This window comes from Uloborus diversus, chromosome 9 (genome assembly GCF_026930045.1).
Source record: "Uloborus diversus isolate 005 chromosome 9, Udiv.v.3.1, whole genome shotgun sequence".
Classification (NCBI taxonomy): Eukaryota; Metazoa; Arthropoda; class Arachnida; order Araneae; family Uloboridae; genus Uloborus; species Uloborus diversus.
The window spans coordinates 103,345,072-103,373,004 of record NC_072739.1 but is presented as its reverse complement, the minus strand read 5'-3'; the positions used below and the strand labels follow the sequence as shown (position 1 = coordinate 103,373,004).

Below are 27,933 nucleotides of genomic sequence, written 5' to 3'. Positions count from 1 at the left end.
AGAAAATTTTAAATTTATGTCGCATTCAGGTGTGCAAAAACAAAAGCAATTGCCATTCTTCGAGATTTTTTTTTGTCCCGGGGCTTTGACCCAACCCTTTTTCTTTTGAGAGTGGACAAGAGTCCTTCGCTGTCGCTTGTCCAATTCTAAGGTCAGCGCCACTTTAGCGGAACAAATTGGGTTAACCCCAGGACATATAGCACTACAGCAATTTTGAAGATTATAGGCTTGTTGTTATCTCGAAACGACATTTGATTGTGCGGATCACTTCAGTTTAAGTCCCTCGGAAGTAACGAGCAAAAATGAAAAACTATGCCTGTTAGCAACCCTAAATGGTCGGTTATTTAGACAATGAACGATTGATTAAGTAGGAAAAATAACAACAACGATTTTGAACTCTTTATTAGTAAAAGTGTATCCGAAGCAAATAGTAGGAACATAGTGGTGCACTACCTCTTTCTGCTCCACACCTCATATTAAAACCATCTTCGCGGGCAGGGGTGCCCACCTGGGGGGGGGGGGGGGTCATGGCGCAGGACTGCGCCGTTGAAATTTGTAGGGGAGAGGGGTGTTTTGAAGGGCATTTTCTCCTTTTTTGGGGCGACTCTTGCTTTGGTGGGGGGAGGGGTCTTTGCGATTTTTAGGGGGGTGCGCTTTTGCTTTTAGGAGGAGTGAGCACCTCTGCTCGCTGGCCAGAACCGACACGAAAATTTAAAATATTTTGTTCCTTTCTAAACAGCATGGGTAAAGTTAAGAAAATTACAAACCAATAATTCTTATGGTGATTCTCTTGATACTCATTTTATTAAATGCATGTTTTTCAGAAACCAGTTTCTGAATATTGGCACTAAATTTGTGACATTGTTGCTAATCGTGCTTTTCATTTTTAACACTGAACAAAACATCGAGCCACATGGATAAGCTTCATCGGCCGGATCTGGCCCGCGGGTTGTTGGTTGGGAAGTGCTCCTTTACAACAAAGATAAATAAGAATAACTTAAAAACTACTCAGCGAATAAAACTCGAAATGACACCGTGAAAAAGCATAAATTGGAGATAAATTCATAAGCTCATTTCTTTTGCATTGAAAAAGGGGTTCTTTGTAACGTCGAAACACGTGTCTGCAGTAATCTGCAACTTGTTCTTTTTGACGTTGTTATTTCTTATTTTACTTTTTAGCATAGAGGTGTTTATTTATCTTACTCAGCTTATGTTTAGTAAACTTCGACAGTGAAAAAAGCACGCTCAAACTAATATTCCTTTGAAAACAAGACGGGGGCGGGGGGGGGGGGGGGGGGGGGAGGTGCCGTTCCCAAGTGACTGTGCTTGCCTGTGTGGACTACAGGAGATCATGTGTTCGATTCCCATCGGTGTCCTGGACGTGTTTCCTTCTCTTCGTGGTGTAAATGTTTCTTCTCTTGTATTGCCTACAAATCAAAATTTGGAAAAGAACTGTTTTTATTAAATGGAACAGAGGCAAGGTGCATACAATTGCGTATTGTAATCTTACAATTGCGTGAGCGTATGCTACCGATTGAACTTGAACAAAAGAAAAAAAGTCTTATTTGCGAAGTTAGGAAGCCAGGGCAGTATGTAGTGTAAAAGTTATACGGTGGTATGTGACAAATAACACTTTTTTCTCCAGAAAATAGCGTATACCCGCTGTTATTTAATAAATTTGATATTTTATTTGAATGATTTTTTAAAAACTTATAACATTAAAATATTGCACAGCAATATCTAGTGGCCGGAAATGTGTATTCTCCCAATATGCGTTCAAGTAATCTAGTTACTCAAAAGGTGGCGCCTATAAAATTGGTTGTTATTTCTATGTAACGTAAGTGGCGCCATCAATTGAGTAATTAGGTTATTTGAGTGGAAGATCGCCTTTTGCGTGAAATAGGAACTCACAATACAGAGAGGCTTCTAACTTCGCAAATAAGACTTTTTTCGAAAAATAAGTATGCGTTTTTGAGTAATTTTTCGAATGGTAAAGGTTAAAAAACATTCGTTGAGCAGTTTTTAAGTTAGTTCATATTTTGCAATATATGTATGTAAATCTATCTCTCATTTGAAAGAAGAGTGCCACAATACGAAAAAATGAAATTTTACAGGAGAAGCGTTTGAAGTTTAACCCTTCAGGCAATTTGCTGTAAGAAAAGTAAATTGCTGTGCTCTCCAGTAGTTAATATTACATTAGAACAAAAAATCTGTCATCATTTTCCAAAAAAGAAAACGTTATTTAAAGCCCTTTAGGCAAAAAAAATAAAATAAAATAAATGAATAAAATAAATAAAATAAAATAAAATAAAAAATAAATAAATAAATAAATAAATAAATAAATAAATATATATATATATATATATATATATATATATATATATATATATATATATATATATATATATATATATATATATATATATATATATATATATATATATATATATATATATATATATATATATATATACAGTAAAACCTGTAAAGTTGACCCCTAACATAGTGCGCCGCAAGTGGTATATATTATTTTTCATATTTGTGTGTGTGAGTGTGATTACTAGATATTTTTCTTTCTTCTTTTTTTTTTCTGAACCTTTTATGTCACGATATCTGAATTTGATTTCAAGTCTTACTTTCATGTTTTTATGAAAAGATATGCAGTTTTTGAATAGAACAATTAACTCTCTTTTTAATAGTAAACCATGACCTTCGTACGAGAAGGCCCTATTATGCGATGAATGATTCCAAATTATGCTTCAAAAACGAATGAGATCATTTGCTTTCAATTTTTCCACACGCAAAGGCACACGGTGCTTTAGAAGTACGGAAAAACACAACAATGAGTTGAGATAAGATGATATTCCGTGCCCCATTCTTCGGTCCGCCATTGAGCTCGGACGAGCATTCAACTCTCGAACGCAAGGCATTGAGGTAAGTGTGCGCCGGTTTGTTAGGAAGGTAAGGACAAAAACAAAGGTAGGTAGCGCTGCGGCGAGTTGTGTAAATGCATTGAAGCATTTCCAAGCAGTCCTTTAAACGTCGGACATCATTAAAATTTGATCGAAGAATAAAAGACGGTTTCTTGTTCAAGTTCGCAAATACGGAAATGGAGACTCGCTCCAATTATTTTTATTTCTCCGCCGCGGATCTTCGGTTATGTGCGACTGCAGTGGCGTGGTTGTCATGAAGAGACGTGTTGCCACAGGTGTCAGTGAAATATCGGGAACGTTTTCATTTGTTTTCACCCTTTCTAAATCTAACCCCGTGATTAAAATCGCCTGATATCAATGAATGTGACGCCAACTAGCAATATCGCAGTCAGACATTTCCTTCTGGTAGTGTGGGGGAGGGGGTGGGGTGGGTTCTCGTAGCAGCAGTAGCTCTTATATGTATATAAACTACCGTATTGGGATGGGGGATCCTTTCAATGGATTTAACCCCAAAACCTGCCCCTGACCCAATACCCCAGGCTGCGCCACTGCCCGGGATATCTTTAAGCATGAATCAGAATATTCGAAATAACTTAAGGAGTTTTACTTTGAAATGCATGTACCCTCGTCCCCCTAGGACCCTTAATTTTTAAAGCTATTGCAAATTTTGTATACGTATAAGGTAGGGATGAATTAGTAAATTTTGCAGTACCGAAAAACCAATGAGAAATAATTGAATCCTAAGTCAAGACTAGTTTTATGAGAAAGGGGATTCCCCCCCCCCTAGACTGCGACCAATAATACCCCCCCCCTCTCCAATAGGTGCTTTCTGGATTCGATAACAATTTAATACATTCGAAAATTAAAAGAATAAAGATAAACTTCGTGGTACTTATCGTTATTTTTCAGTTTTTGAAGACTAACAGCTGAATAATTCTGCTAGTAGTTTTGTTGCGTCCATATCCTAGACAGACACGCATACATTCACACACACACACGCATACCTACACACACAGGCACACACTCCTACATACACACAGCTACACAACACATACTCACACGCATGCCTGCACACAGGCACAAACACACACGCCTACATACATACACACACTCGTGATTGCGAAAAACATAATTTGAATTCCAGATGTCAAAATTCAAACTATTATTATTATTTTTTTTTTTTACTTTCAAAGTAAAATTCGAGTTAAAAAGGATTAAAGCCACAAAATCTTTTTTGCATCGTCCTTTATTTTGGTTTATAAATATCTTATATTATGTTCGTTACAAATTTTTCCTCCGTCCACTTAGTATGGTTTTGGGTTATTGCAAAGGTCTTATTCGTTGTTCAGTGCATTTGCAATGCCCAGTACTGCACACTAAAGTCAAAGTGCCTACATCAGGAAGGGTTGCACAAAACGCAAGATGAGTTGTCAGCTATCAAGAGCTGACAACTCCGAGGGATAAAAGGAATATTTTGTTATTCCCATTAACCTTTATCTTCACTTCCAGACTATTATATAACTGAGTGTCGTTAAAAAATAGAGAGTTTATTCCTTGATTAAACAAAGAAAAAAAAATTAAATTGGTCAATATTCGTATACAAATTACTGTTTATCATCTTGGTAGTTTAAAACACTAAGCAGAAAAATCAGTTGCAGAACTTATTTATATAATATTTCCTAAAGTTATACAATTTTTAGACTGTAATTTAAACACTGATATAGCTCAGCTCTATGCAAAACCGTAGTAAAAAAAAAAAAAAAATCGCGGAGGCTGCTTTATCAATCAAACACATTTTCGCCTTTTAGTTAGTTCGAAAGTGTGACACTCGCAATTACTTAACTAGGCGAGACTAATCACTTAAAAGGAAGTAATAAGAGTTTACTTTTATTTCTTCATATATACGTCACTGTTCTAAGGTTATTTCGTCAACATGAATTGTATTCCTTCTATTTTGTTTACCGCGATTGATCTCAGAGTTACTACAAATAGTCGAGCTACTAATGTTATGCGAAGTACTAAAATATATAATTTTTGTCATCTTGAAATATTGGCTCAAATGGTAAATTTTACATTTAATATATTAGGACTGTTGAAATAATACAGTCTGGAGACACATCGTGTACGTCACAAATGTCTACGTACATAGTTTTAAATAGGAGCATTATTTTACTTGACATGCTAATAGCAATTGGTAAGTTTAATTCCTGAAAATTTTTATTAGCCATCAGATATATCAGGTAATAACTGCAGCAGTTATTACATGATATATATGGCCAATGAAATAGGTCAGTCTTCTCCGATAAACAGTCTTCTTTTAAAGTAGCGGTTTTGCGTTATTCCACTTCCGTTCTGAACCTATTTTTTCCAAATAGAACTTTATACCAAAATATTGAACAAAATAGCGGACCAGATAGAGCTTTCCAAGAAGTTCTAAAATCGTAATCAATTTCCCATGTGACCTAGTTTCCGGTCTGCGAGTTCAGCCAAGAAACACGAAATCTTCGCCTCGAAATCGAATATTTGATCAGGCTTCATTGTCATTCATTATTTCAGCTGCAGCGTTGGCAACCGTTTCGGAAGCAGACGATCGCCTTAATCTATACGCGTCGCACGTAATTCTCACCTTTTTTATGAAGTGTTAAAGCGGTTTGTTTGTAGACATTTAGATCTTTTGGCAGAGTGTTTCAGCGACTTGGATCAAGCATTGTGGATGGTTAGAACAGAATAGAAAAAAAAATTGGAAAACACGCAAAAATGTAAAATATGTTATGTACTATGTAGGGCTCCTTCATATTAAAGCATCAAAAGGCATCAAAGAACAAACATTTTTAAACACATACACAAAAGTGCAAACAAAGAAGCAGAATTCTAAGAAATTTACCGTAATAACAACGAATTACAATAACGGGACGTATTATACGTATTAGGAAAGAAAGGAAGGTTTCTAGCAACATGGATTCTCAAGTCTTTTTTTTTTTTGAAATTGCTTGAATGGAATTTTGTTAAGGGACGATGTACAAAGTAAACTAAATAGGAATTCTAAATTTTCCAATGGGAACACCCATTTTCGCTACATAAACGATCTTCTACCACTAAAAGCAACAAAGGTGCCCGGTGCCAAATTTCCAGGGTACGGGTCTGTCTTTTTTTCTTTTCGAAATGTGTGCATGTGGGTAGACACAGACATCCTATGCAGTGCCAGTGGCGTAACTACATACCGCAAGACCCCGCGCGGGGGGGGGGGGGGACGGAGTCAGAAGGGGCCCGAAAATTTTTAAGCTTTGTTTCCATTCAATTTTATAAAATTTTTTCATAAATCAAACTTAGTTTTAAATGCTTATATTTTTTCTGGGGCCCCCTGGAGCCCCTGAACATGTTGACCAAGGGCCCCCGGGGATTACGACATTGGGGCCCTAGGCAAAAAAATTTTTCGGGGCTCTCTTGCAGATAAACATTAATTTTTTTTCATTTGCTAAAACAGTTTCAGCCATTTGGGGCCTATAATAGTAGGGGCTTTGCCACAGCCTCAGTAAACAGGCCCTGATAGTAGAGAGAAGAGGGCCCACGACCCAACTTCCTTGTGCGAAAACCAAACCTTGGCTCTTGGCTTGGTAATATTGCCTTCCATAGGTCACCTGCCATGGAGAAAAGGGGAAAATCCCTGAAAGAATGAGAAAAGAAGGAAAAAGTCCAGATCGTGCCGGAGCTCGGAAAAAGACAATTAAGAGAAGTTTTTGGGTTAGATCAAGACTTGTAGGATAGTGCGAGGGGCGAGGGCTGAGTCGGAAGGGACCCAAAAGTTTTTGGGCTTTGTTTTCAATTTTATGAAATTTCTTTGTAAATCATACTTAGTTTCAAATGCTTATATTGGTTCTGCCCCCCCCCCCCCTATAGCACCAGAAACTATTGACCGAACCCCCCCTTAGGACTAAGGATTTTTGGGGACCTCTACTAGCTAAACATTACAGTTTTTGCCATTTGCTAAAACAATTTTAGCCATTTGGGGGCTTCAAATAGCAGAGCGTGAAAACCAAACCTTGGCTCGGTGCAAAAAGTATCATATATTACCCTCTCTAGATCACCTGGACTCCAAGTCCTTTGAAATTACCAAAGATCATCTAGAATTGCGTTTTGGGAATTTTAATGTCAAAAAATTTCCGGAAGTTTCATCTTAGACCCCCTTTCCCTTACATAACATTCTAAAAACGTATTTGTGGAGCACTTTCGAACTTGCCCCGGATCAGAATTTTTCGAAATCGAAGTTCCAAAAAGGCAGTTTAAGGATAGCTTTACAATCGCGATTTTGAAACTTCAATTACGAAACATTTTCAAAGAAGGTCCCCGATACTTGCTTTCGTTCTTAATATCGCCATCATTCGCTTAAAATTGCGTTTTTGGAATTTCAATTACGAAAATTCTACTGCACAGTTCCCAGTTCAATCCCTTCTTGTAGCGTCATCAAAAATGGCAAGAGTTCCATTTCGAAAAATTTCTGGGGCAGATTTCCCGGAAACCTCTCCCCCCCCCTCTTTTTCATTAACAAAGGTCTCTAAAATTACGTTTTTGGAACTTCAATAGCGAGAGATTTTCGAAAGAGTCCCTGTATCATCCCCCAAAGGAGACTCACAATCACGTGTGTAAAAACTTATGGAACTACAGGTAAGGCCCCCGAACCTTCACTAAAGAACATTTAAAATCCCTATTTTGGAAATTCAGAAAACTCCGGGCCGAGTTCTGAAAATAATCCTTTCACCTAACGTCATCAAAGGTGACCTATTGCAATTTTAGAAGTTCAATTTCGAGAAATTTCCGGGAATAGCCCCCGAAAACCGTTGTTTTAAAATCAAGGTCTTTTAAAACTGCGTTTCTCGAATTGCAATACGAAAATATTGCAGGAAGAGAGTTACTGAGCCCTTTTCACTGCGTTACAAAAAGTGGCTAACAATTATGTTTTTAAAACTTCACTTTCAAAAACTTTACGACGAAAGACCCCGAGCTTTTCTTATTCCAACACTTTTTTTTTGTGTGTGTGGGGGGGGGGGGGGGGGTTCTTACTTTTGGGGGGGGGGTGTCTTCGCGATATTTAGGGGGTACGCCCTTGCTCTTAGGGGGTGAGCACCACTGAATATAGTTTAATACGATTTTTAGTAGGGGGCCCAAAATCTGATTTTGCTGGGGGCCCGAATATTTGAAGTTACGCTACTGCCTATGCATAAATATGAAGAGGATTATTTAATGTAAAAAAAACTACTTTTAAATCTGTAAGTATCTTAACCTTTTTTTTTTTTTTGACAAGTTGATTCTTACCGAGGACAAAAGCTCCAAGATTAAACGGACATTAGATGTAGCAGCTTGGACTCTTTTGATTTGAACAATTTTCCGTTCAATTTTGAAGTTTAAATCCCTTAACATTAGCGCCTACGGAGAAACTGAAAGTCAATATAGATTCCGAATTTAAAGGCGGATTTACTTCAAACAAATTTTGTTGGAAATAGCTCTTGACGACCAACTTCCGACTCCGATTCCGCGAACTTTGGGGCTCTTGACTCCGACTCTGAATCCTGTGCGCCCGAAAATTAGTTGGACTCCGACTCCCCGACTTCGTCTCTGACTTCGTAGGTTCGGCAAAAATTTGTACACGGAGGGAAAAAGACTGAATCCGACTTTTAGAAATTCGACTCAGGCTCCTGCATCCAAAAATAAGTCCGACTCCGACTCCGTAAACATTGGCAGAGTTGAGAACTTTCAGCAGAAATGCAAATGATCGATTCCAATTTCCGAGTCTTTGAATTAAAAATCTTCGGCTTCCGAACCTGACTCTTTTGTGCCAAAATGAGATTGACTCCGACTAAGACTCAATGATTTTTACTGTGGAAAAATTATTGTAAAACGTTTTTGGCGGAGAATTTAGAAGTCCTTGATGTTTTAACTTAAAGATATGCGCAGACGATTTTTTTTATTCAACAGTGAAAATATTATTTCTTTAAATTCACATTTTATCGTTCTTATTTATTTTTGAAAGACATTACTTCATTTTTAAAATTATTTTTTGGCAACAGGTGAAAAACAAACGATTTTTTTTTTTTGATATGATGTATGTATTTTAATGATCTTATAATTTTAATTCTTTTTTCTCTTTTCGAAAGCGGTTAAAGATTTTTTTTTTTTAATGGAAAGAAATGTAGTAGTTGCTTTGTTTAAAAGATGCTGCTACTTTACTTGTTCGTTTATTATTTTTTTACGCATCTAATGGGGTCGTTTCCAAAATTTTAAAAATATTTTTTTTTTTTTGAAAGAGCATGTTTAAAAACATTCGGAACTCCAGCGCTCGAATACGTTACCTTGCGGTGATTTACAAAACTGCAAATGAAACTAAAACATTGCCACGTTGCGTTCCACGTTTGTCTGTTGACGTAAACACAGGCAGTTTGTTCTGAGTATTTATTAACGCAATCGATGTGTCTTAGTTTGCTTTCAGCTACAGAAATTAATTCATCCCTTAGTAGTATTCTCGAGCTTCTCAAAATAATGTTAGTTTTCATTATTTCCTTAATAATTGGTGAAAGCGAAAATTCTGGATTAACAAACTTGGATAACGTTATACAAGGTAAAATATTTTACTGTTTTGTATGAATTTGTAAGAATATGGGTTTTTTTTTAATCTTAAATTAATTAAACTTTCCATATTTTACAGCAGCATTTAGTTGGAATGGACAGTATGCAAAATATTTTCTTGAATATATTATCGTAGAACAAAATGAATAACCGAGAAAGAATTTACTTTATTCCTTTATTTTCTCAGCTGAAAGGTTTCGCCAAATTTGTTTAGAGTTGTAGTTTTAGTATAGTGCGAGCAAAGTAGCCTTGGCGAGATTTCGCGTTTTTAGTTAAACCATTTTTAATTTTTATCATGAGTGGAATAAAATGGTAGTAAGATTACAGAATTCGATAAGTGAAAAGAAATAATGGTCAATCAACTGAAAAGAAAACTACCACCATATATCCGTGAGAATTTTGTTGATGATTTGCATAACATGACACAATTAAATCGTAACTCAGAAATTAGAAAAATCGAAACAGAAAATTTTTAAATTAACCGATTCGGGAATTCGAGAGAAATAACTCAGCTACAAATGGAAAACAATAAGCGCTAGCCAAGCAAGGCAAAAAAGTATCATCTTCTTTCGATAACAATTTGTAATGTCATATTGAATTTTCTAGCATTAATTGCTATTCTTGTCAGGCCACAATTATTATTTAGTTTTATCAAGAATTGATAAATATCGAATTCAACATCGTGGAAATGGCTGCTTAGAACTACGAACTACGTATTTTGCATTAATGTTTGACGTTTAGTAATACTTCTTGAATTCTCATTTCTTTCTACGTGGGCCAGAATATCCACAAGACTTTGAAAATTAATTTAAAAAGAATAAAGCGAAAAAATCATACGTACGAACAAAAATCACAACACTTTTAGCATTTTCTTCGTTACCATGTGCGTTTGTTTTAGTTTTTAAGTCCGCCATTAGACAGTGACTTCAGTGCCCCCTATAGTTCGTTGGAGTTGCGGGATCTAACCATTTTTTAAATAATTCGTTTAAGTTTAATATTTTAAAAAAATTACTTAAATCGGTGCGCTTTCAATGTTTATGCTTCTGTCCGATGTCATCACAAATGATGAAATGCCATTCTGTGTTGCCATTCACAGAGCAAAATATTTAATTCGCATCTTTACTCACGTGTATTGGCAACGATATGGTTGATAGCAAGCGTAGAGCGCAATATTTAATCAACGCCTCCTGGCGTTGATTTAATTCGCCTCTTGATTATCATAACGTGAGAACGCGAAAGAAAGATGCGTCAAATTGCATCATTTGTGACGTCATAAAGACCACGCCTTATTTTCAAAATCGGACATTTTAAAAAATTAATTAAAAAATAACTGTTGGGAAAATGAAAGTATTTTCAGGGTCCATGTTATTATTTTTACTAATTCTATCAATTTTAGTGACTAAAAGTAGTACTTTTGACTGAAGGAAACAACCCCATTATTTAGATGAGCGAGGCATGTTTTATTTCTAGACATCAGCTTAAAATATTGAAAAATTATTTTTGAAATAATTTGCGATTTCAGCAAATTTTGAGAATATTGACCAGATACTAGAAAGTCGATATTGGTATACTGGTAAGTATAGGCTAGTTTACTTCTGGACTGAACTTCTTGTTTCAAACATACAAATATTTATAGGAATACACTCACACGCAAACTATGGATAAATACGACAGGGACATATTCAGTGTTTTCTTTAATTTAGTGGGAAGAGTTTGAAAAAGACAATCTTTACCACTACTCTCTAAGTTGATATACATAACAACCACCAAGTTCTAAGGTAACCCCAGCCATATATATATAATTTTATACTGAGTTGATATTCGCCTGTAGTTTGTGTGTGTGTGTGAGTAATTCCTCTCAAAAAGAAATAAGATTATAAGATGGTAAAAATGTAAACAGCATTTTTTTCACTGGAAAGATAGATGCGTGTAAAATTGTCATCACGAAACGTTTTTTATATATTTCTTATGAATCCAGATATCTTTTCCTTTGGGCGCATTCAGTGCCCGAAGGAAGATCTTTTTGTTCAGACCAAAATTTTAAACACTAAACTTAGATTAGAAAAGGCACTTTTTTGGTATTATCGCTAAAGAATTTGCAGATTTGGGACAAGTGTTTATATTAAAAAAAAAAAAAAAAAAAAGGCTGAGAAACTCGAGGGAAAAACGCACAAATTTGGTGACTTTGCAACCACTGAATTTTTTATTTACTTAAATTTTTAGCACTTTCATTAAAGACACAGCACCGTTGTATCCCCATTGCTGAGCAGCAAGAATTTTTATCTGTAGAAGCTCCCCTTAATGGCATCCCCCATCCCTAAGCCGACAGCGCACCCCCTTAAATGCTACTACACAATCCTGAAAAAGGTATTTGTATGAAATTTAAATTTTTATCCAATGAACAGAAACAGAAAAATCTCAACTTAAATTTTCGAGCATTTTAGTGCTGCCATCTATCTGAAGAAAAAGAAACTAAAACCATTATGTAATGTTCTTATTAAAAATTTCTTCCATTTTCCTCGTAAACTGACGGTTTAACGCTGCACAAAAAACTATTGCGGAAAACACAATTTTAACCATTAACACGAAATACGATTAAGACTTTTCAATATCTTTATTATAAGTAATCCTAAATTTGAAATTCAAAAGAATTGGCTATCATATCTACCAGTTTACTTTTTTTGAGTAAAGAAGAATGCTATATATAACTGTAGAGCCTATATGATTAACCGCCCAGATGACCATCGGTGGTCCGGTGTGCGGGCTTCAAACCCGTAGCTGACGAGAGTCAGAGTGGTTCAATTCCACCCTCTGGGCGATCAATATAGTTTGATAGCAGGAAGGGATAAAACTTTTTTTTTTGTTTAGGAGAGAATCAATACCATGCAGGGGTCTCCAACCTACGGCCCGCGGACCAACCGGATTACGAGCAGATTTTCTTGGCCCGCGGGAAGCTTGCAAGTTGGGAAAAAAATGTGATTTGTTTCTTTTTAAGCATTTTAAAAGAAATAAGCCCAAAAAATCTCGTCAAAGATATGAAATCAGAGATATCAGTTCAAATTGCCATTTTGGGACTTTGATTTCAAAAACATTCTGAAAGAGAGTCGATTGCCTACCCTGACCAAAAATAGTTTTCAGAGGTGTTTTCGGGATTTTAATTTCAAACGATTTCCGTGGTGATCTACCATCCCTTCTCGATCGTCCGAACAAAAATAACTTTAAAATTACATTTTTGAAACTTTAATTTCAAAGAAAATTCTGGAACAGCTCCTGAATTCTGACCGTTCTTTCAATATCATGATCGTCAAAGATATCCCGAAATGGGATTTTAGGATTTCACTCCCAAAAAGTTTCCGAAGAGAGCACGTGAATCCTCTCACGTACTCATCTTTTCATCATTTCCTTTTCCTGAACATCACAAATCACCTAAGATAGTCTAAAATTACGTTTTTAAGTCAGTAATTTTTGAATCGAAAAGACAAAGTTAACCTGAAATTGAATTCAATTAAAAAAAAAAAAAAAAAATTAAGGGAGCAAATCGCAACCCTTAACCCTAAAAATGCGAATTTTAATGGGAATTTTGAAAATTTCTGTAGAGGTGCACTCTGAAACCTGTTCTCCGATCATCTCTAACACCACCAAAGATTGACTAAAACTACGTTTTCAAGACTTCAATTTGGAAAATGTGATATCATTCGACCACCACCTCCGTACTTCTTTTGATTCAAAGACGGCCAAAAGTCTTACAAAACAGTAAATTGCACATAAAGAATTTTTCAGTTTAAAATTTATCTTACATTTCCTGAATTCATTCCTTTTTTTAAATAAATTAAATTTTAAAACAGGAGATTAAAGCGAGATAGGTAAGGGTGGCAACTCCAAAATTTGCCTCGCCTCGAAAAAAGGAAGATATGACACTGGGGGGGGGGGGTCGTGGTGCGCAGCTAAAAACAGTCTCTTGTTGTGCCTCAGCTCCCCCCCCCTATGTGAATCCTGATTATGCCCATGCTACTGGGAGCTCATTCAAAAGAAAAAAAAAGTCCGGCGGGGGGTGAGGGACTTGCGCTATCAAAATCATCTAAATGGAAACATTGTTGGATTGTTGGCCCGCCTGGTCTTCAAAAATGTACAATGTAGCCCTTCAGCAAAAAAGTTTGGAGACGTCTGCAATAGAGTCTCCATTTTACCACGCCGCCGAGGTTAACCGTGGAGTTGGTTGTACTATGCATGTTTGAATTCCATTCCAAGCTCTTCATCTTCAAAGTCACTAGCAATCCTACTTTAAAATATTTAGGCTACAATTACTGTTAGCTTGAACCAGTACATTTCTAAGTCAAATAATTACCATTATGTATAAAAAGTAAAATAAGAAATAATAGCGTCAAATAGAACAAATGCCAGTAATCGGCAGTTTGTGCAATTTGGTGTTGTTATTTCTTATTTTGCAGAACATTTCTATTTCAAAGCAGTTTTTTTTAAATGCTGTGCATTCAACAATGCTTAACGTCAGTTCACTTAACCCAATGAAACAGCAAATTTTGACTGCACTGATTGGTGATTAGATTTGGTAAAATTTAAGTTTCACTGAACTGCGATAATGCCATAACGCGGGTCACTAGCGCAGCCAGAAAAACCTTCTGGAGGGGTTTTTTTGATCAAAATTGCCTTCTTCAGGTTTTTCTTTTTTTTTTTTCCACATAAAAATTGCCTTTTGGAGGGTTTTTTTTTTAAAATCAAAATTACCTTCTGGAGAGTTTTTTTTTTAATCAAAAATACTTTCTGGAAGGGGTTTTTTGATCAAAAAACCTTCTAGAAGGGCTTTTTTTTGGTCAAAAATACCTTCCAGAGGGACTTTTTGGTCAAAAATACCTTCCAGAAGGACTTTTTGGTCAAAAATGCCTTCTAGAGGGGCTTTTTGATTTAGTATATCTTCTAAAAGGTTTTTTTTTGAATCAAAACAGCCCTATCATATGCATAAACTACTGTATTTGCATTTTTGTTAAAACCAATGTCTTTGGGAAGGGGGGGGGAGGTCATCCCCCCTCTTCGCTGCGCCACTGACGCTGGTGCAAAAAAATCTCCGTCTAATAACCACAGAGTAGACATTGCAGTAGAGGAAGTTTAAGGCACGGCTGTCTGCAATCTAAAAAGCGGCTGTCCAGATCAGCGAAAAGTGTGTTCAAGAAGAGCCTACATTTTTTGCCGCTTTGGTCAATATTGCGTGTAGGCTTCGATTTCAAGATGTATAAGCATTTAGGTCTTGCGGGAAAGAATAATTTTGAAAATGCATTGTATTGTTAAGTGACTGCCGTCAAAACATTTACATTACATATAAAACAATTAATATGTTTTTTCATCACAACGTACGAGCTTTAGAAATTGCTTTTATGAAAGCAGAAAAAACTTTCTTCGGGCTTAATGTATTTCAATCTTCTCAGACAATATTTGTAAAGGAATAATTGTCCGACATACATTTGAGGCAGTGAGTGATGAAGAGGATCTATCCCACTTCTTCTTTTTCACATTTTTCGTAAATCAAATTTTGGAGAGAATCGAAGGGACCATGTTCACACCACACACAAACTAATTTATTTTCTACACACCGAAACAGTTTACATGTTATGCAGCCAATTTGCCCTTTTTCCCGAATAGCGGTCAAAAATTATGCCATAAATTGCTATCCCGCTACTCGGTCAGGAGATTTACCAGTCATTCTTTGACAACTGTCTATAGCCATATAAACTCAGGTGCTCTTTGCCTCTGAGCAGTAGGCAAACTCGGAACGCCCCATTGCGCAATTATGTAGGTCCCAGTTATTAATCATGGGATACCTTTCAAGTGCTACGCAATGTAACCGCGTGGAGCATATAATTTCTTACAATGAGAAGCAAAAGGATGTAATGGGCAAAATTAAAAATTTGAAGATAAACAGTACAAATAGTAGGTGAACTCCTCCTCTGTCTTGGGGCAAGAGATGGTACTAGTAGCCCTGGCAGGTGCTGCTGTACAGCATATATAAGTAAAAAAAAATCAATGAAAGCCTTCCTAGAACGTTATCTTTATAGTCGTTTTACTCGAAACTTGAAAATGTCCATTTGCATCCCTTTGCTTCTCACTGCCTCATTTGTCCTCTTAAATTATCTAGTTACAGGCACGCGAATAAATTTGCACGTTGGTTTTTAAAGTAAAAGTTGGTTTGTGAATTTAAAAAAAAGTGTAATCTCGATTGATGTATTGACAGTAGGGTGGGACGAAAAACGGATATTTTCGAGAAGCAACTTTTAATAGCAAAAAAAAGTTCTAACATGGACATCCTAAACATGGGAAAAATAATTAAAAAAAATCATATTTCTGTCTTTAGATCGCGCATTGGCAGCAAAGTTTGAAAAAAAGGTAAAAAATAGTTCATTTCAATTATTTTATAAAAATCAAATGTTCAAAATTTTGGTTCGAATCCCGTTTAAAAGCTTCCTTTTGAGAGATTTTTAATGTATCTTTGAAAATATTTACATTCCTTTGCAGTTTTTAGTTTGCGCATAAGCCGCAAAGTATTTATTTCACAAATGCCGGGTACATTGGCCATTAGGCCATAAAACCGCGAGCTCTCCAATATTTCTCGACAATACAATTAAAATTAGTTAGTGCAGAGCAGTCGTCCAGATGAGTAGCGTCCGTGACTTGTAAAGAGTTGCATAAAGTGCAGATCGGGGAATCCTTCAGTTGAAAGCGGAACAAATAGGCATTGAGACAATCATGTCCTGTTAAAAGTGTAAAAGCAGCCACAGCAGCAGCTCGAGGAGAATTTGGGATACAGTGGGACTCAATGCACAGTCTCCCCCAGGGTTTACCTTCAGCAGCCCGGGAAGCAACATAAGCCGCAAAGTTGCGTGAAATGAATCAAAAATCGATGTTTTTAGCTTACTTTGTATATTGCAGTATTTCTTCTTTTAGATCCCAGTTATGTATTTTTGTACAGTAAATGTGCACTATACAGCTCTTTGCTAAACTGCCATTATATTGTGTTGCATTAACAACTCAGAACCCACCCCAAGTAGGTTGGTTGTACTTTGTGTTCCACCCTGCAATTCCCAAGAAGACTGGACTTATTGACAAGACTTATACATTTGTAAAGTTAATTTTATAGTAACTATATGGGTTTAAACAAGTTTCTATGTTTCGATCAAGGTGTGAAGTTAGACTTAAGAGGAGTCGGAAGGGGTCGACAATTTTGAAGCTTTATTTTTCATTCAGTTTTTGTAAAAAAAAAAATCTGTCAGTCAAATAATTTGAAAATGCGAACTGTATTGGTTCTGGAGTACCAGGGTTTGCACTTCTTTTCAATGTAAATAGAGACAGGATCCGAGCAAGATATCGGTTACCCTAAGTCAAACGTTATTTTGGGGCCCCTCGTAGCCAAACATTACAATTTTGGCCGTTAAACCGGTCGTAACCATATGGGGAACCTAGGTCGCGGTCTAGTTGGACAATTCAGTAATCAGGCCCTGTGTTTTTTAAGTCGTAACATCTTAACGAAGCAAACCGCAAAACGGAGAAAAATACATGGGCCGCCGAAATATGTTCCGAATTTCCAGGGTTGACAAAAACCTATTAGCCCGGTTCTTATAGGGTCCCAGCTCAGAATCTGAGTAGAATAGGTTTTTAGGAGGAGGATAGTTCCACGATCAAACTGACAAGGGGCCTGACTTGCTCTCAGTCGGCCCTGATGGAAGGAGTTAAAATAGAGAGATATATTGAAGACATTGCAATGAAAGCTTACATTAGTATGTAGTTCTATTTAAATATTTAAGGGTAAAAAACGAGATTAATATGGAACTTATCACACACACAAGCTCAGGATACATAGCATTTAACTCAAAACTAAGCGGGAAAAACAACCGCAGTGACCAATTCAATCTAGAACGTTAAGAGTATTTTTACGGGTGTCACAGACGTGTGTTTTTCAAGCACGAAAAAATATCAGGGTCAAAACTGAAAATTGCATCATGAAAAATCAACTGTTTTTCAAAAATGAAACGGGGGAGGCAGATCCACCATTTCCAGGAGGAGGCAAAGTGGATTTAATAGTACGTTTAAAAAAAAAAAAAACAAACAACAGATTACATAAGAAAATGCACAATTAAATTAGTTCTGATCAGCATCTTTTATTGACTTTTTGCATTCTAAACATGAAGTTAATGAAACATAATTTCACCTAAGCTCGCTGTTTGTATAAAGTTGTGAAAATGAAGAGAAAAAGAGAAAATTTCTAACAATTAATGAAAAAGAAAAGGTAAAGATTTTCGATATGCTTGAACAACTAAAAAGGGCGTCGACTATAATTACTGTATCTATTGCACAGTAAGTACTATTATAGTCCTGTATTTTATGGTTACTGCGTACCGTACTGTTTCATTTTATTTCCCCATTGATGTCGTGCATCGTAAAAATAGTATTTCGTGTGGAATTACGAAGTTTTTATTTTCTGTGTCAAGTCAGTTCTTTTTGTAAAAGCAGCAATTTAAAGTTAAGCAATGGGTTGCGATAGTTTGAGGGGTGTTTACAATTGTCTAAAATAATTAGGTACATTTATAAAATAACAGTATTTATTAGCCTTAGCCACACGGCGAAATTTCGACCGAAGCGATTCGCCAGCTTTGAGTTCTATCGTTCAGACATCCAAAAGGTAGAATTGAATCACCCTACCTTCTACCAGTAACGTGCTTTATGAATATATAGATTAGCTTTTAGTCATAAAAAATTCTAGTGGTAGATGAAAGTGTAATACTGATACAGAAATTGAAAATTGCATACAATTCATGTTAATTACATAAGTATAATACGTAATAGTGTAAACGAAAATGCTTTTTACGGCATTCAATCTTCCTTTTCCACAATGGTTGTCTTTCGCTCTAACTTAAACCAGCAGTTTTTTCTGAAGTCAAAAATTGCAGCAATCGAAAAATATTTAGTCACTTTCTTCATTGATAGATGGCAGCACTCAACATATATTGAGAGTTGCCTTTCCACAGTGTGTAAAGTGTTCTTAGGAAATAACACCAGCAAAATATCAAGATGATTTTTTTTCTTTCAGGAATTGTAAAAAAAGAAATTATTACTCATTTGCAAAATAAATCAAATTGTTTGGAACACCTAAGGATATTCGGGCTTAGGTAAGCCCAAAGGTACAAAACTTTAATAAGCTTCATTTAAGGAACAAAGCCGAAGAAACACTGTTTTATCTAAAGCTTGTGAAGAGAAAAAGAAAAGGAGAAAGTTTTTGTCAATTTAAGAAAAGGTAAAAATTCTTGATACGCTTGAATAACTAAAAAGTGAATCGAAGGTAGCTCGCCAATGGGGTTGTTTCCTGCAGTCAAAAGTGTGACTTTTAGTCACTTTAGTTGATAGAATGAGCAAAAAAAAAAAAAAAGTAACATGGACCAAGAAAAAACTTTCATTTATCCAACATTTAATTTTTAATTAATCTTTGAAACAAGGCGCGGTCTTTATAACGTCACAAGTGATGTCGCGTAATACACTGGCAATACACTAATGTTTTAAACATGCTCTTTCAAAAAAAAAAAAAAAAAAAAATGCTTTTAAAATTTCAGAAACGACCCGATTAGACATGAGTTAATCTTTCATGCGTACAATTAAAAGTCAGGAAAATACTTTCCGTTGAAGTTCAGAACTTAGTTTTAATGTAGAACTCGCAGAGTAGTTTCGAAGCCTAATGCAGACAGTACGAAATTGGAAGTTGCTATTGTATTGTTTATTAAAGAGACCCTGGAAGAGGGGTGTTAATACAGTTGGAAACGTTATAAAAACTGGGTGGCCCACGCCCTAAGAGCAAGGGCGCAACTCCTCTAAATAGCGCGAAAACCCCCTTCCTTCCCCCCCAAAAAAGTGAAAAATACCCATAAAAACAAATCCCTAAAATTTGCAAATGGCGCAGTCTGCGCCATGACCCCGCCTAGGTGAGCACCCCTGATAAAAATAAAGGAGAAACAACTGTTTCAGAAATTTATTAAAAAAAGATCCGATTGCGCAGCATAAAGCATGATCTTCAATTTTTAAGTTTGTAAAATATAACCATTGCTGTACAGTACAATACAGCGTTTTATTATTTCTACATACACTGTAAAAACGATTCAGAAACGTTCCTGGAAAATAATAGGCAGCTGATGTGCCCAGTTTCAACCCTTAACTTATCTTACAAAAACCAGGAATGTTTTCCGATAAAAGTCAGTAACCTTCCTGAAATACTGGGAAATCCCCCCCTATTAAAGCCAGTCGTGAACCTTCTATAAAAACTTAATAGGTTTAACGTATTTGATTAGAGCCTTCCCGGTTTACCAAGAAAGCTCCAGAAGCATTAGTGCAACCATGGCCGGAGCTACGCGAATAACTGCAAGCAAGAACCTAACATATTCCATGTCTGCAATTTCAGCCTCGCAGAGCTGCAGCTATCCAGTGACTTATTTACTCCCATTGGGAGCTTATAGTCAATCCAGACGAGCCGTAACTAAACTAAAGCCGATATACTTAATAAACACGCTCACACGCTCAGTCAACCTTTAAACTGGTAGCAAAAAACATTTTTCACACTAGTGAAAAGTCTGCATTTGTGCATCTTTTAGCAATTCAGGAAATGTTTATGCGAAGATACATCATTTTGCCAGGAAATAGGGGAAAACCTCTGAAATCCCAAAACGTTCCACGGAAATGACCAGTAACGTTTCGGAATTTTTTTACAGTGTACTGTACGTATCGTAGTTTTATTTTATGTCTCTTTCTTCCATTGTTTCTGTGCGTAGTAGCATTTTGATGCAGCTCATTAAATAAAATCATTCAGCTGAGCAATATGAGTCTGAGTTTCTGCCGCTGAAGTGTACACAATACAAAAACAGTTTAAAAATAACGTAATTTTTTACAAAATACTGAGCACTATTTATAATTCACTCAAAAAGGCAAAACTTTCTGTGTCAGAACGGACAATTTAAGTATACCTGCAGTTTTCAATTAATCCAAGAAAAGACACCACAAACGAAGAACAGTGCGGCTCAAAGTAAACTTTCCTAGAAAAATGTACATGTTTCAAAAATCAAATTTATAATTAAAAGCTAGATAATAATAAGAAATTTTCTACTAGGATGTATCTTTGAGTAATTGTGAGTAATGTAGCCTGGAATTTTCGTCAAATAAAAGGTTTTGCTTTAATGCGGCATTTAGGTTCCTGCATAGAACGCAAAAATAAGGATTTTTAAAAGTTTAAGTTAAAATTTTCAATATTAATGTATTAGCGTTAAAATTGTTTTTTTGCAAATGTTGGTTGAATTTTTTTTTGCAAATTAAGAATTTTTGATACATTTATGTATGTTTTATAGATAAAGATTATTTAAATTTATTTTCTAATTATATTGTAAGATTAGTTTTGTGAAGTTTAAACACAAATTAAAGGTTATAAAACCATCTTGCAAACATCATTCTCATTTTATGACAAAGAAGTATGTTATTACAAGAATTAAATATAAAAAACTAAAAACCAAAACATAAGTAGAATAGTATGTATATTACCATATAACTCGAAAGTCGTCCGTCAAGGTATGACGGGTGAAAATTGCTTCTACTACTCTTCTACATTTGAACGAAGCTATTAACTGTTGGGTGATATTTGGATATTTGAAATCGCAACCCAAACTCCAGTGGATAAACCCTAAACTCCAATTAGGTACGAGACCTTCGAGATTTAAAGGCCATCCAACTAGCAAATGACGTCATCGTTCGTCGATCCACAATGATATTGGAAAGTGCGCGCTTCGATTAGTATTTTGCTTCAATTAAACTATTTGGTTTATTTATTATTGTCTTCTATTATTTTAGTAGCATTGAAAGTTCTACTTTTTCATTTGAAAACATAAAAAAGAACCGATAATCATACATTAAAAAATACACCGTGCTTAATTCATTGTATTTTAAATAAAAACATTAATAAGTCTTAAAAAGTATTCAAATAACTAAACACGATTTTATTTTACAATCATGTTAAAACGAAGTGATAAATAAACACAGTTTTATTTTTCATTTGAATTTTTTTTAAAAACTAATCGCATTTTAACTACTCGTATATTGTATTGAAATATTAAGTCTTAAAAAGTATTCAGATAAATAAATGAACTTTCATTTTACAATTGCATCATAACAAAAAATAATTTTACCATTGTATTTGAATAAGAATTAAATGAAATTTAAAAAAATAAATAAACAATTTTACTTAAGTAAACGGGACACATGACTGCAATATGTTTCAAAGACATAACATCAAATTAAAGTTCATAATACCAGATTATTAATGTTAACTTAGCTTAGGGCGCTGTTTACTTTGGGGTGCCATCCCCCAAAGTAAACAGCGCCCTACCCCCTTCAATTATGAAAACTTCAAGAAAAATACCCCAAAAACATCTCCCCCATCTCCTTTAAAATTTCAAGGGCACAGTTATTTATAACTATAGCCTTGAAAGGCTATCATTATTATGAGACTATGATTCCGACCCCCCCCCCCCCCTTCGGTGGGCACTCTCGAAAAATTATACAATAATTCAACTTGAAAAACGTTAATTAAAGAATGAATTATACAACATCATGAATACTGTATGTTGTACATCTAAAAAATGTCTTCAATATCTAAGCAGCCTTTTTTTTTTTCTTTTGGAATTTGGCTACTTTTCCATTTTTAGCTTTTTCTGCTGCTAATGATTCTTGTGTGTGTGTGTGTGGGGGGGGGGGGGTTAATAGTTCATCATTTTAGGCTTTTGAAAAATTATTTTAAAAAGCATTAATTGATGACAAAGTAACCTTTTTCGAAAAACTTTCCATAGAATGACCATTTTAGCAACTTTCTTCAATACTTAAAACCTCATATATGTTAAATTTAAATCAAAATTTTGCTGAGTATGCTGTTTTAGGAATTCAGTGTGACAGTTTTGTGACATGAGGAAGGGGGGGGGGGGATAACAAGAAGTGTAACATCACGCGCTTGTTTATAACAATATGTTCATGTCGAACAGCGTTACATGTAGTGATGTGCCGAATCGTCAAAAAAGTAGATTCGCGGATACGGATACGGATCCGAATCATCAGTGTCAAGATCCGCGGATACGGATACGGACCTCAATAATTTTTTCCCCCCGAATTCAACTATCCAAGTGTTTAGTTTGTTACGGAAGATATTTCCGTTAGAATAATAACAGTGCTTCTTCAAAAAATGTCATCTACGGCGAAAATATAATCAAGACTATGATTTACTCTCTTTAAATAAATCTCCGTTAAAATTGAGGGAGAGTTGGAAGGAACGGGTGAACGCTGCATTAATGCTTGGATAGAATGTGAAAAATTATTTCTAGCTTGCTCGGTAGATGTAGGATACAGGAGCAAGAGGGTAAAGCTGCAACTAGATAGGCTAGAAATAATTTTTCTCATTTTTTTTTCAGCATAAATGCAGCGCTGACCCATTCCACCCAACTTACTCCGACCGACAGAATAACAGAGCCGGGAACACCTTTACAAACAGTAAATAGAGAATTTAGTCTCACTTTTTTTGAAGAATGCCGAGAAAAACCGATATGAAAAATATAACAGAAACCTCAAATCAATCAGAAACTAATATTAAACTAACAATTAAAAAAAAGAAAAAAAAAAACATGTCCCAGAGGGCCGACCTGATATTGAGATAGATTTCGCGGGTCAGAACACACATTGTTAACAAATACAGGGTGTCCCAAAAGGTCGTTTACAAACTTAACATGCTGGTCTGCCATATCATGATGAACAAGATTTACATAGTAACATACGTTCGCAAGCCCAATGCTGGCGCACTACGCACACCAAGTCAGGCACTAACGGATGCAGAACATGTCGCATATTTATTACACAAAGACGATTTTACACAACATTTTAGTTTTCAAGGAAGGCTTATAGCTGTTGTTGAAATTTGCTGCCTTTAACTGTCAGACACCGTCGCAACGAACGAAGTACCGACCGTCGTAATAACGATCCATTCTGACAAGATTTCTCTGATCGCTGCGTTGTCGTTGCAACGTGATTATGAGAGCTGGAGGACTCAAATTTTAGCAACTACTTTAAGCTTTCCTAAAAGACTAAAATGTTGTATAAAACCGTCTTTGTATAATAGATATGTGACATGTTGTGCATCCGTTAGTGTCTGACTTTGTGTGCATGGAGTGCGCCAGCATTGCGTTTGCGAACACATGTTCCTATGTAAATCTTGTTCATCATGATATGACAGACCAGCATGTAAAGTTTGTAAACGACCTTTTGAGACACCCTGTATAAACTGACAGCGGATAGAAATTTTAAATCATTGAGCTTTTTCTCCTTATCCGACTATGAAATAGCTACTGATCACGCGTATAAAGGCTTTGAATTGCATTTAAAATTTTCTTAACCTATAGCAAAATAATAGCTTTTACTGTATATAACTTGGAAGTTCCAAACAAATATCAAACGCAGAATATTTTTAACGTACTGGTCAGTTTTTACTACCAGTACGTTAAAAATATTGGCCCCAAAAAACGTTATTCTGAAAAACGTTAAGTTGGTTTTTATTAATATTTACGGTAATTAAAGTTCCGCAAAAACGAGACCAAGTAAAGAATCAAGTCAACTTTTGAACGAAAAAAGAACTACCAAAATCGGTTCATCTGTTTAGGAGCTACGATGCCACAAATAGACACACATATACACTTTTAAAACTTATTACCCGTTTCTTTTTGCAACGGGGGGTACAAAGTGGCTTCTGAAATGATACCTTATAATTTAAATAGGGAGTAAAACCTAATTTAATCGGAATTCAAGAGTCTTTTATTCAAATGTTTAAGAATTTTTAGAATAGAAAAGATCCATTTAAGATCCGTCAAAAAAGTAGCGGATACGGATACGGATACAGATCTTGATTTTCCCTCGGATATCCGCGGATAGGGATACGGATACGGATATATGGAACATCACTAGTTACATGTAACAAGGGGGGGGGATTTGTTTAAAATTTTGTAACATCCTTTATGGACAGCCCCTTAATTTAATTTATGTTACAGTTTCAGAGTTCCTGAAAGCTTATTAACAGAAAACCCAAGGAATTCAAAAAATATATAGTTCGAGACATTTTGCCCTTTTTAAGCATAACAAACAAGCATAGAGCATTTGGCAAAAACAAGATGTGTATCCACTCTCAAAAGTAATCTTTCGCAAGCCCAGAAATTATGAATACAGTTAACTCAACCACAATTTGTGCATAAATATCATAAAACTTAAAGACAACACTGGAAGAAAAAAAATATATATAGGTATATATTTTTTAATTTACGCACAGAACCAGCTTGTTTGAATAATATTGCAGTGGCGTAGTTGGGGGGAAATGTGTTTGAGTATCGAACCCACGAGCTCCGGCGTTCAAAGCTAATCTTCTACCTCAGAACTGCGGAAGCCCGTCAAGGAATTTTTTTTTTGATCAAAATAACACATGCTAGCGTATGAAACACAATTTAATCGAAACCGAAAATATAAGATTAGTTCAGTTAAAAGCCTGTTTCAATAAACTTGTTTACATAGTAACTGAATGTCAACACCAAGTTACGTCGCTTCTGATAGCAACAAGTATATTTGCAGAAAATTTTGACATATGTATATAGCATGGAAAATCCATTTCGAATAAATGCGTGTACAAAGTTGAAAAAATAAAGAAATAAAAATTTGTAAGTTAACCATTTCAAATATTAAAGCAGTATGATGAAATGACAAATTACAGACAAAGATATTAGAAACGAAACTGACAATTGTTTGTGTAATGGAGGAAAAGTTAAGTAACCTTAACTGCATGAACTCAGATGCATGAAATGTAAATTTGTTTATCTCAGAAAAGTACTTACTTTCCGAACTGTAAAATTTATTCCATGAGGCGCCCAATTTTTTTCTTCGCATGCAGGTTGTACGGAAGCTGAAATCGCTGATTCACTTTCATTCAGCAGACAGTTACAAGACTTAATTATATATATTTTTAATTGCCTCTACATTCCAGTACGAGGAAAGGATGAGATAAATACAACAGTATTGTACTCAAAAATGTGCATTCGAAGTTATATATTTCCTATTTCATCTATTTCAGTCAGAGCAAGCAGCACTACTGTTTACTGGTAAACTGCACTGCTTTCAAAGTTTTGCGCCAAGTTCATAGATCGACGACTGGTGGCGTAACGAAGCGGGGGGAGAGGAGTTTTCTGTCCTGTTATCACGTGGGCCACGGTAGGTAGCGTTCATTGTAGACCATTTTTACGTTTCTTCGTTCCCCTGAAATGAGTCTTACCATTAAAACAGTTAAGGTACTGGATCGAGTTCAGCCTTGTTACAATAAAGCTTTTCGCATCATGTTCAAGATTTCACCAAAACATATTATCAAAAAATCATGCCGTGGCGCGAGTTTCATTGTTGAAGCACACGGACTCGATCATTGGCTATTATATATATCTGAACCTAAGAGTCAGAAGGACTTAAGTGAAAAAATTACGATTTTCTGTTTATTAGTGCATTGTATGTAGAAGCCTATCCCGCATCGAGTCATGTAAAAGTAACATAATGTAACTTACGTTCCTCTGACTCTGAGGTACAGATATGAGAACTACACAAAGGTTTATATCTTTAGTTGCATATAGTATTCAATTTCTCTTTAAGTATTACACTGGATATTTTATCTACCGTTAGAATATGTATCGACACAAAAGAAAGTTATATATATTTGTCGAGCACGAATCAACAGTTGCCCAGATGAGCATCGGTGGTTCCGGTGTGCGGGCTTCAAACCCGTAGCTGACGAGAGTCAGAGTGGTTCAATTCCACCCTCTGGGCGTCCCTACTCTGTAAGCAGTATCTGTTGAATTCTATCGAACTGCTGTCCATTGGGGTATATCGGAAAAGTTTTTTTTTTTTTTTTTAAACTCAATTTGTCAAGTTGAGAAAAAGGTGCCCCTACCATCCCAAATCTTACAATTAAAAAAAAAAAAAAAATTTGAATTTTTACATCTTGAATTCAAATTATGTTTTTCCCCAAAAAGCGATGTTTTCTATCAAAGTTCCCGAATTTCAAAAATTATTTTTCCACTAATATTTTCGTAAAATGAATCGACTTCCTTTAATATTTTTGTCTCATGAAAAATTCCCCCCCCCCCCAAATAGTCAAATTTTCTTATAAAATTCCCCAACTTTTTTTTTCTTCTCATTTTCACTTTTTTTTTGTCTTTCTACTGCGAGCAAAGCCGTGCGGGTGCCACTAGTCATAAATACAAGCGTCTGACCGAAAGATAAGAAATAGCCAAATGTTTTTTTCTACTTGCATTTACTACTCTGCTTCTGTATGTACATTTAAACTATGATTTTTTTATATATATTTATCCAAGAATATTCTTCATCACACTTATTTTTACCTGTTCCACGTATCAACTATGTACTCACACAGAACATTAATGTGAATTCCGTAACATAATATTCCACATAATGCGAAATGCGAATTCCATAAAGTTGATCAAAGCTAAACCAAAGCTGTTTGATACAAACAATGTCACTACTACTTCTTGTCGTGAATCTCAATACGAAAAAAATTCTTTTTTCTTCTAGTTTTTTTCTTTCCCCAGGTTTTCCCCAAGAAAAAAGTTTTTCCCCAAAGAATTCCCCTCAAAACTCGTTTCCCAAAATTTCCCCAGAGACCACCAGATTTCCCCAAAATGGGGAAATTTCCCCCAATCTAGCAACACTGTGTAGGCGTTTGTGTGTGGGGGCATGTGTGTTTGTGTGTAGGGGGTATGTGTGTTTGTGTGTAGGGGGTATGTGTGTTTGTGTGTAGGCATGTGTGTTTGTGTGTAGGCATGTGTGTTTGTGTGTAGGCATGTGTGTTTGTGTGTAGGCATGTGTGTTTGTGTGTAGGCATGTGTGTTTGTGTCTGTGTGCTGGCATAAGTGTGTGGGTAGTTGTTGTGTATGAATGTGTGTGTGAGGAGGGGGGTATGTATATGTGTGTGTAGGCATATGTTTTGAGTCTGTGTGCAGGCATGAATGTGTGGGTAGATGTGTGTATGTGTGTGTATGTTTTTGTGTGTGTGTATGTGTAGGTGTCTGTATGTATGCGTATGTGCGTGTTTGTGTGTTTGCGTATGTGTGTGTGTAAGTGTGTGTGTATCTGTGCGTGTGTAGTTGTGTATGTACGCGCGTGTGTGTAGGACATGTATGCGACATGGAGACGGCTTTCGCTATAGGAGCAGCATCGTGAGGAGCCGGTCGACGGTGATGGTGCGGAGAGTGGCGGTGGGAAAATAAAATGATAG

At 35.8% G+C, this 27,933-nt stretch overlaps 2 non-coding genes across 2 annotated transcripts; both read left to right on the top strand.

Annotated features, from left to right (window-relative positions):
* Nucleotides 1-12,282: 12,282 nt before the first annotated feature.
* Nucleotides 12,283-12,369, top strand: Trnastop-uca (transfer RNA opal suppressor (anticodon UCA)). The gene has a single exon. It is a non-coding gene; the product is annotated as a tRNA-Sec (tRNA).
* Nucleotides 12,370-26,378: 14,009 nt separating this feature from the next.
* On the top strand, nucleotides 26,379-26,466 carry Trnastop-uca (transfer RNA opal suppressor (anticodon UCA)). Its single transcript has one exon. It is a non-coding gene; the product is annotated as a tRNA-Sec (tRNA).
* Nucleotides 26,467-27,933: the final 1,467 nt, after the last annotated feature.